Below are 11,177 nucleotides of genomic sequence, written 5' to 3' on the forward strand. Positions count from 1 at the left end.
GCAAAGCAACTGAAATGGATAAGGGATCGAGAATAGCGAGATGTGCATGCGCTGCTCTGGACATTGTAACAGAAATTAGAAACAAACTGTGTTTCTCAATCATTCGCAATACAAATATTTCCTCTGAGGTTAGAAAGGGTTTTGAAACGCACTGACTACCAAACTCTGTGTGGTTATTCAAAGGCTGAATTGGGTTTAAATAGATAGATAGATAGATAGATAGATAGATCGATAGATAGATCCATGGACACTATATTGTATTATAATATAATTTAATTTCTAAGCATTTCCTTTGCATTTAATTAGTATAATAATAAATGTAAAAACAGTCAAACAGTTTATCAAATAAAAGATGTTGAAATTTACACTAACATTCGGAATACGCTTTGTTACAATATAATATAATCTAATATAAAGAAACATGCAAGCTCACAGTACCTGTGACCAGTCGTGTTGCCGTCATGTAAAAAGTGTAGTTGACAAATTGCTCCCTCCCTCTTTCTTCATACTGTATATCCCCTCACAGTAATGGAAATGCTGATTACCCGGATGTGCAATCCCTTTGAATGCTCAAATACTTATCATAGCTATGCTGTCAACTTTTCATTCCACTATGAGTTGTGCTTTGGCAAATATGAATAACGGCACCATTGTCATTTCTCTTCTTTAAAAAAAAAGAAGTTTGGAAACTTGCTGTTGTCTATAGTGTTCATGTCTTTGGGCTGTAATGACTAAAAGGGCAAAACAACCCCTTGCGTAATTCCATGGTTAAAATAAGATTTTGGGTGCTGTTGTTTTTGTCATGAAACCCATAGGCGCACCTGGAGCCTGAGGCACGTGCTTTGTTTGCCGTGCCTTCTTTGAAATCTGTGGGCAACTTAATTATTTAACCTTTAGGGATAATTGCCTTTCTTTCCTTATTAACGGTTTGTAGATATATATATATATATATATATATATATATATATATATATATATATATATATATATATATATATATATAATAGCCCAAGGCTCGGTGTTGCACCCTTTAAATAGTTAACCCTGACACATGAACTGCAAGTTTAAGCAGTTTTGTACACTTTTATTATTTGCACAAAAGAAAAGCCTATCTCCATTTGGAGAGAGAGACTAAACTTGTGTTTCCCTAACTAAAGTTTACCAGGCTGGGCAGCAGGTAGTCTCCCTCTGGTGGTGGATGCAGGAGTGGCAGGTAATCGGGTACGCTGAAACCCCCGCAGTAAATAGTCTGGCCCAGCATTCAAATTGATGAATCTTTGGACCTGTTCTCTACTGAACACGACTAGCACAAGGCAATATCAGGAGAGCATTTTAGATTGGCGAGATCTGAGCGGAAGGAAGGCTTGGAAGAGAGCCATCAAGAGGCTTGATTGAATTATCGTTTAGCTCATGTAATAAACATAGCTAATGTAAAGTGTTTTTAAATGGATTCAATTAACAAATCACCACAGATAAATTTGAAGAAAATATCCTAAAACAATATTGTTTCACAGGACCGTTGTACACTCTGTTTGTAACCACGGTGACCGTGAAGTGCCAAAACACAAAAACAAAAGGAGAGAATGCAAGCACGAAAACAGAAAACACCAATGCAAAAAAAAAAAACCCACAACACAACGGAAGCCATTTCAAAACGGAAACACATCAGGATCGAGGCTCCGAGACATCCCAGCTCTTCAGGGCCACAGTAGAAACAATCACGTAATACCGAATGGACAGAGTAAAAAAAAAATTTTTGTGCGGTTAACATGACCTTTTCAGGCAATCATAAGTTTATGGTACATGAAACCATAGACTTGAAAATAACGTGTTTTTATCAAAGTATAGTCTGTCTACATACAGAATGTAGATTAAACAAAAAAATATCCTTAAAGATCTTACACTAGGAGCCAGGGATCTGAGTGGCAATTCACCAGGCAGATGCTACAAAATGAAATAAAATGTATGGCAGTCTCCTGTGTTCTGAAGATAGGAAATTCCTGCTGTATTACTTTATTTGTCTCAAAGTATGCTGACATTGGAAACATTAAATGGATGTATAGAACAGTTTCAATCTTTAATCTTTTCAACTTTTTTTTGGTTTTCATTCTAACTGAGCGCTCAGTTACTTAACTAACCCCTTAATTGGCCTTACTTAGGCCTTTTTTAATTGTTCTCAGCTCCTAAAAAGTGGCTGATTCCAAGTCATTTATAACATTTATAAAGATAAGTTGAAATCTCAAAACTGTTTAGGATCTCAGAACAATTAAACAGACTAGTTAAGGGTTTAGTTAAGTAACTAAGAGCTCAGAAGACACAGGGGTCCCTGAAGACCGCAGGGGACATTTATAGGGCTGGGGATGTCATCAAAAGGAGACAGGTTTTGCTCTTGAACGGCGATGTACCATTTCATAGATTGCTTGCGATAGCTGCCCGTCGCACAGATTTAGCATTGCTTTGCCAAATAATACAAGAATGTTTTGTGGATGTAGGCCAAGTAATATCTTTTCAATAACAGGGGTTTCACTGTTATTTTTCTACTTTTTTGTTTGTACGTTTCATAGGGTTGTGTTGGCCCCTTCTCAGATTTTTTTGTTTTGTACTTTTTTGTGTGTGTGTGAAAATGTAGCATTAATGTAACTTGTGTGTTTGTATTTACAGTTAATGCAATATTCTTTTTTTTTTTTTATGAAAATACATTTTCAACTGAAAAAAAATGAACAATGTATTTTTTTGCAATACAAAGAACCAGTGGCAACAGCAACACAGTTTATGAACCGATGCTTCTGCTGTCTAGTACCTAATCACTTCAGGTGCTGTTGTTCAAAGTCACCCTTCTGGTCTGTCTGCATTCAGAACGCGGGGCCTACAGCAAGGAGACCAGGAGGATATAGAAGACTCTCCATTTTAAACATTTGCAGAATAATTAACTACATCGGTCACAAGAGGGCGCCCTGATCCTGTTGTACAATAGATTGAAAATGTAAAAAAACACCTTAACGAGACCACATTATGTCCATATAAATTATAACAATATCTGTTAGATATATCGTTGCGTAGTTTCCTACCCATATCCCTTAAAATAACTTCCAGCTCTTTTTCAGCATTATAAACTGGCCCGGGTAATGTTTTATCAGGGTTCGGTTGTCATCTCTCGCCCTGTTACAAACCGGAGACCAGTCATTCCTAATTGTCATTTTGCGTAGGTTATGCATTCATCTATTCGTTTTTATGTTACGGTAAATTGATTCCTGCAGTCTTTTGAAATCAAGTAGGTGTTGTTTTTTTAAGCAGCAGGTTGATGGTTGGAATTCTATGTACAGAATCTAAATTGAAAATACATAAATGTATATCTGATCTATCGCCCTTTGGCTGTTGAGTTTTTAATAGTTATGGACAAGGTGCAGTACTTTTAATTCTTTGCGTTTGTACAGAAGTACAGTTGCATTTGGTCTGAATCCTGCAGAGTGGTTGAAAGTGTGAAGTCAGTGGCTGGAATACGTTTTCAAAGGCAGTAAGTACCGTGATGAATGTGTTGTGACCAGTACGTTTTAATCAAACTTTGAACTTTATTGTTATCTGTTTATTTAGCAGACGCTATCTAAATCGACTTACAGAGACTAGGGTGTGTGAAATCTGCTGCACAGTCACTTACAATAACGTCTCACCTGAAAGACAAACGCAAGGACCCTTGCTCAGGGTCACACAATAAGTCAGGGGCTGAGTCGGGATTTGAACGGGGGTCCTCCTAGTTACAAGCCCCTTTTCTTTAAGCACTGGGCCACACAATCTAGATATGCCTCGAATAATGATGTTTTCTAAACATGCAACTCAGGATTCAGAAGATTTTGAGAGTGTCTTGGCGCTTGTAGGCAAACTGTACAATATAAAACAAAGAAACTGCTGTAAACACGTTTTCAGTTCTATTTTTTAGTGACGTATTTGACTGATGTTTTTATTTTTTATTTTTATTTTTTTTAACACCCCTCACACATTGCTTAACATTCAATGGATATGCTCATTTCACAGTTAATATATGACCATAACCAGCACTCAAAACACTCTCTGGAACATTTAATCACGGACAAAATGTATAAATTGTCAGTTTGTTCTGGGTTTCAACTTTCAGCTTTACTTGTGTTCCAGCTATGTGAATCACTGCTGACCCCTGGGGGTGAGACAATGCAATCGAATAAACACGTTTGCAATATCACCCCCCCCCCCCCCCCCCCCCCCCCACACACACAAAGCAAATAAAAACAATGCATAAAGATGGAAAAACTTTAGTAAACTGCAGATCTGCCTTTCCAAATGTTGACATTGCTTGAAAAAGTAAATGCAGCCCGTTTGTGAGTCATTTTCTGAGTAGCAGCTGCTGAGTTTTAGCGCTAGACAAGAGGTTTCCTTTTCACATTTGTCGGTACATATATATCAACCACAAATATGTATTTAAGGAGGCTCATTTCTTAGAAGGCAGCATGGTGTTCTTTGCGGTCTCAAAGAAGATACAAAAAATATAACGATGATTTCATACGTTGCGACCTGCAGAATGGAATAATTATATGAAATTATTTTAACATATTAAAGCTAATATCAATTTCACTCACATTTTTGCTAAAATTAGCTGTGATGGAAGGAATTTATTTTTCCACACTGACCTGCGTTAGGTTTTAGCCGACACTTACAGTACCGCTCCTTTTAACACAATGCTGGGGCCCTGTCATTGACTGTGACCCACCCCCAAGCAGCTTGCTTATGGAGTCTTTAGCTAAAATGCATGTCTTCTTATGAGTTTCTGACAGAATTTATGATTTAATTTTGGGTAACACTTTAATTACTGTGTGTTTACATAGTAGTCACTTAGTAAATGCATGTGTGCCTACACATAATTACAATGTTATTATGTTTAGTTACAATGTACTTAATGTGTAAATCTTTTTGCATGATATAACCCAAATCCTAACCCTAACACTAACTCTAAACCTAACTAACCCTAACTCTAAGCCTTAACCCTTTTCTGTGTACTTGCATATATCGTACACAAAGATTTACACATTAAGTACAATGTAACTATGCATAATGACGTTGTAATTATGTGTAAGCATTCATGTATTAATATGTAACTAATATGCAAATACACAGTAATTAGAGAGACAATGTATCGAATTTGAGTTTGAATCGAATGCCACTTCCTGCAGCCCGAACTTTTCTCAGAAGTCATCATGTGGTTTGAGGTTCGCAGTTCATGTTCTTGTGTTTATCTCCTGTACAAACTATTGATTTATGGAAAACAATCTCACTCTGTCTCATCATCACGCCATGGGTACAGAGATCTTCCTGCCAAGAAGGGCAACAACAGCCAGCAGTAACAAGAAATGCATGTCACTTCAAATCGCTGAAAATAACTAAAACAATACTTTGAAGGCATTTGTTAAAACTATGCAACTGCTATGCTTACAGCTTGGAACAATATTCTGAAGCACATGTTACTGACGTGAAAGATGTTACAGTGATCTCACACTGTGGCCTTTTGCATTTTAATCTGTTCGGATCTGGAGATGGGTAATTGTCGTAAATCCCCTTTGAGCTAATATGAGATACATTTGTCGTAAATTGAGCACCTGCACTTTTAAAAGGATTTACTGAATTGTAAATGTCCACATTACCAGTGGATTAGTTGTGAAAGCATCAGTCATCTATAAATGTACTAATTGTAGCACAATTGCCTTTCACGTAAACACTTGGCAAGTCGTCATTTTCAAGTAACAGCATGCGGAGCTTAACCCTAAACCTATGTTGAAATGTGAAATTCTTTTCATTAGAACACAGTTATACAAAAGAAACAAAAAACACAAAATCACGTTTCTCTCTGAATGGCTAGAGATAATAATTTTAGATGCTGTTCATTCTCTCTCCCATACTGTTTCCGTTTGAGTGGAACCAGTTCAACAAAGCGAAGCTGGACTTCGTTACTAGATTTAGGGCATGTGGAGCTCACCTGTGAACTTGAGAGCAATCGGGTCACTGATTCAGACTCACCTGGAAGGTCAGCTGCTGGTAAATCAATCATTCATGTTTGTGTCAAGCTCTGACGTCTTTGAACTAATCAAAGTGTATTGCCCAGCCATGCTGTATGCATACTTATGCCAGGCTTGCTTGCTATGGGGTCCATACAGTTCATCTGCATGCTTGTGTGTATATAAATAGGACATTGTCGTGTAGTCAAGACTGTCCTTGGACTGACTTTTGCTTCTGCATTTTGATTTGTGGCAGAGTTTCTGTTTTTCAAATTCCAATGGCTTTCTCTGGGTCATAGAACTCCCTCTCTCTGGAAACTGGGAGAAAAGCTTAAATAATAATAATCCATCCATTATCAATAACCACTTAATCCTCTAGAGGGTCACAGTGAGCCAGAGCCTATCCTGGCAGACACAGGGCGCAAGGCAAGACTACACCCTGGATGGGATGCCAGTCCATTGCAGGGCACCACACACACACAAAGGGCAATTTAGAGTGACCAGCATGACTTTGGACTGTGGGAGGAAACCGGAGTACCCAGAGAAATCCCACGTGAACACCAGGAGAACATGCAAACTCCACACAGACAGACAGATTTGAACCTAGGATCCTGGCACTGTGAGGCAGCAACGCTAACCACTATGCCATCATGCCACCAATAATAATAATAATAATAATAATAATAATAATCCTCCTCCTCCTCCTCCTCCTCCTCCTCCTCTTCATCATCATCATCATCATCATCCATATACAGTACATTTCCTAAAGGGTGTCTAAAGCAATGGCAGTCTTATTGTGTTTTTGTTCTGAATTAATTATATTAATAAACGACCTATGTAACTTATTTTGTTAGGGATTACTTCAGGTCATTATTGACAATGTAGAGACAAATGAGGTAGCACAAGATCATTGTACTAGCACGCTAGTTTTTAAATCCGAACCTCTGACAAAATAATCACGAGGCAAGGGTAAAACAAATAGAAATGCCGTTACATTCTAATTTGATACATATGCTGTGAAATTCTATTATTTTTATTGTTCCCTTATAATTTACAATTTGCAAATGTTGCATGAGAACCTCATGCAGCTACAGATATGTTGTGTGCTTCCATGTGATTGACATTAGCTTTGAGGCTTTTAGAAAATAACAAAACTGAAATGCAGAAATGTTTTGGTGAGCTGCACAAACAGCTCGGCCATCCACGCTCCCTATCAATACTAATTGTGAGGGAACAATAAGTTTTCAGACACTGTAAGGGTGTCACGCCTAATTCCATCCCTAAACTGTGGGTTCCGGGGTGTTTAAGAGGCTTATTGAGTGGTTTGAATCCCTGACTTCCTCATTTTACTTTGGTGCAAAGTAGTTTGACTCATAGTCCCCTTCCCCTCACACCTCCCAGTCTATTGCACCAGGCTCCTCTTCCCATTAGATTCATACACGTTCATAGAGCACCCTGGTTATTTCACTCATGAGGAAAGCTAGAAACAGTCTAGAGCTGAGAAGTCTCCGATGACCGCTTCGTCGGTAGGAGAAAAAGACGTCATTCAAGTTTTTCAAAGAGAAGTTAAAAGATATATATTATATATATATATATATATATATATATATATATATATATATATATATATATATATTATATATATATATATATATATATGTTGTGACAGTTTCCTGTAAAATCCTTTCTATGGCCATATAAAGACACATAGATTCCAGAACTAATGTGACACAAGTAAAAGTTCTATTTCCAGTACCTGAACTAATGCAAGCAACAAACTATACAGTGAAAAGAAGGCAGGGATAAAGCAGGATTATGTGTTTTATTATTAATATCTGCCGCTAGACCAGTAAATAAATAGGCCTCAAAATGCCGCAAGAAACAAAGACTTATAAGAATGCATGTGGGTAAAGAACAAAGTAAAGAACAATCTCTTTAATAAATAGCAGGGCCAATATAATCAAAAGCATATGTACTGCATTGGATCTTATTTTCGTTCTTATCTGAGAATAGAACGCTATCAGACACAATCAGAACTGCTGAGCAGAACGACATTTCACCATAAGTATGTGTCCTTGCTACCAGCTAACCACATCCTGAGCTGTCTCTCCTGCATGTCTCGCTTGCTATGTATATGGTTAGAGATCAGATGCAATTTGTTTATAAGAGGCTAATTAGGTCATTGAAAGGAATACATTGTATTATTTTAGCAACATATTGATGTACTCGCTTGTTTTTTCCCGATATGCCCTTTCTTGTTTGGTAGATTAGTTGAAATCAGAGACAGGTAGTTGTTTTTTAAGACATACTGAACAGTCTTTGTGACATGTCTATAGCAGGTATAGTGTACCATCACTGTGACACACCCAGTGTATGGAACAATACCTGGACACACCTGTACAGTACCATTGCAATATAATACGTAAGCTTACTGACACTGCCCTTGGTGGGCACTGGACCGTGATAAATCTGGCCAAAATGTTTTTTTGTTTTTTGTTTTTTTTAATAGCTACCTCAGAAACAAATCGCAGCGTGATTCTGGGCCAGACTAAAGCAATAAATGAGAACAGCTACTTTATTTATGTAACTAGATTCTGTTTCTTGAACAAAGCAATTTTTTTTTCTGTCTGGTATAATATACTGCATATGAAAAATTCTGGCTTGTGAGGCTGGATTTAAAACTAATAGTAATATAGAGAGGTGGCCAAGCATTGTATCATATCTGATATTACGGAGCTAATAATTTAATAATTTAATTAATAAAAAAGCATCATTATGAAATCGCACAGAATTTATGTCTATTGCAATTGATGAATCCTGTAGCATAAACGACATTGCCCAGTTTCGTCCTCTTTTTTTGATGGCAAATCTTTTCCAGAGGAGCTGTAATATTTGCTACCTTTGCTTGGCCAAACCAGAGGAGAAATTATTTTTGGCGAACTGACAGAGTTTTTGTTTAAATAACCGTCTGGATTTCTGTAAAATGAACTCGAATGTGACTGACTGAGCTTTGTCTTTGGTTTTCAGAAAGGTATAACCAGCCGGCTGGCTGCACAAAACCCAGCTGCTGTTTCTATTCACTGCCTAATTCACTAGAAAGGGCTCTGCGTAAAATTGTCCATGGGAACTGGGGAACATAATGGCTTCACTAATGAAACTTCATGGGAGCTCTAATCTTCAGCATTTGTGCTACATTTTACAGAACGTAATACAGTCAGCATTTTTATTTGATATATCCATTACACATTAAGTGTCTATAGTCATCTGCTGTAGAAGCATAACAATATTACTCATCCTGTTTCTCAGTCTTACATAGTAACCCATTACGCCCTGCCCTGCTGCACACATATATATATATATATATATATATACATATATATATATATATATATATATAGATATATATATATATATATATATATAATATATATATATATATATATATATATATATATATATATATTGTTTTAATGTGTTATTCATTTTCCTGTGCATTTGTAATTCTCAGTGGTGCATGTCAGTTTTTGGCTCGGGCTTTATTTACTCAGACTTTGACCATGCCATGAGGTTACAGTATCGCTGTTGCTTTAGCGGGGAAACCGCCTGCTATGCCAAAAAACCTTCAGCTTCTATTCCTTTTCTAATCCATTTACAACCTGAAATGATTATACAGTCCTCCTGTATTGTGAAATAAAACACATTTCTGAGCGAGAAAGCCAGGAGGGACTGCAGTAGGTAATGTTTCAAGACCTGGTATGCCAGTAGGACTGCATGGAGAGGTGTGGTTGTACTTGTGCTGTGTTTTGATGGATATTCCTTCCCTTGATCCTATTGCAAGCCTTATTTCCACTGCTGTAATAATCAGGCATGACTACAGTAATTTATTTTGCAGTTAAAGGGGCATACACAGTTTAGTAAAGGGAAGAGAAAACCCCAGTTCTATTGCAGCACCTGAGGGAAAGCTACAGTAACGGAAAATCTTGGAAAATTGCCAAAATAAGCAAATTAGTGATTGTCTATTAGTTGACTTTAATATGCATCAGACTTTTTAGAAGCTGCTTAAGATGCCTAAATCAAGCACAAAGTGGTCACTTTCACACGAGTGACTTAATTCTATATCACCGATTACTGAACGAACACTGAAATTCTCCCAGGTTTTCATGCAGTTTGTATATAAAGGATATAAATGACAAATCTTGAGGTGTTCTAATACATTTGCACGCTATATATATACACACACACACACACACACACACACACACACACACACTGTATATATGAAGCAAGAAGACAAATACACAGAAGTATAAGCACATTTATGTTTTTTTATTTTATTGAGTAAAGCAATTGCATTAAATGGCAAACTTTTGACAAAAGGCAGGTCTACATGTATGCAAAACGTGAGCTTGGTAGGTCCATAACCCTTAATCTAACCTGAAAATGCACATCATACATTTATATTTAATACTGCAAGTGTAAAGACTGCAGCCAGCGTCTGACAATAGATAATGTGCTGATAAAACCTGTCATGAAAACAAAAAGAGTGACCTTGACACTGCAGGGCCAATACAACTGTGGGCTATAATTACATAACATGGACTTTTCCTGTCACTTACAATATGGGCTGTTTTATATATATATATATATATATATATACACACACACACACATATATATATATATATATATATACACACACACATACACACACACTATTGATGTGGGGGTTAAAGTTCACAGCCAGGGCGTTTTCCTGTGTCGTGGGGGCAGATGAAATCCAATTCAACAATAACAGTGCAATAATATCCCCCTGCTGCAGAATCCAATTCAACAATAACAGTGCAAAATATCCCCCACTGTAGATTCCTATCATGGTTTTGGGCATGTCTTCTTCCACAATCGACATTTTTGGCTGTGAATTATCACCCTCCAGGATACAACTTGTGAAAGGGAAACCAGAAATGTTACAAAACTACAGCGAGAAATGATGAAACCCAAAACTGAGTAATAAAAAAAGAAGGGCTGAATCGCTGTTAGGGTTATACATTTCCTGGTACCTGGCAATAAGGAACACATAGACACAAAATAGAGATGGGTTTGATATTTATATACAGGGTTACACTTCAGTGATTGCTCAATGGCTTTGCTGTGCAGTGTTAG

The sequence above is a fragment of the Polyodon spathula genome, chromosome 25 (assembly GCF_017654505.1).
Source record: "Polyodon spathula isolate WHYD16114869_AA chromosome 25, ASM1765450v1, whole genome shotgun sequence".
Taxonomy (NCBI): Eukaryota; Metazoa; Chordata; class Actinopteri; order Acipenseriformes; family Polyodontidae; genus Polyodon; species Polyodon spathula.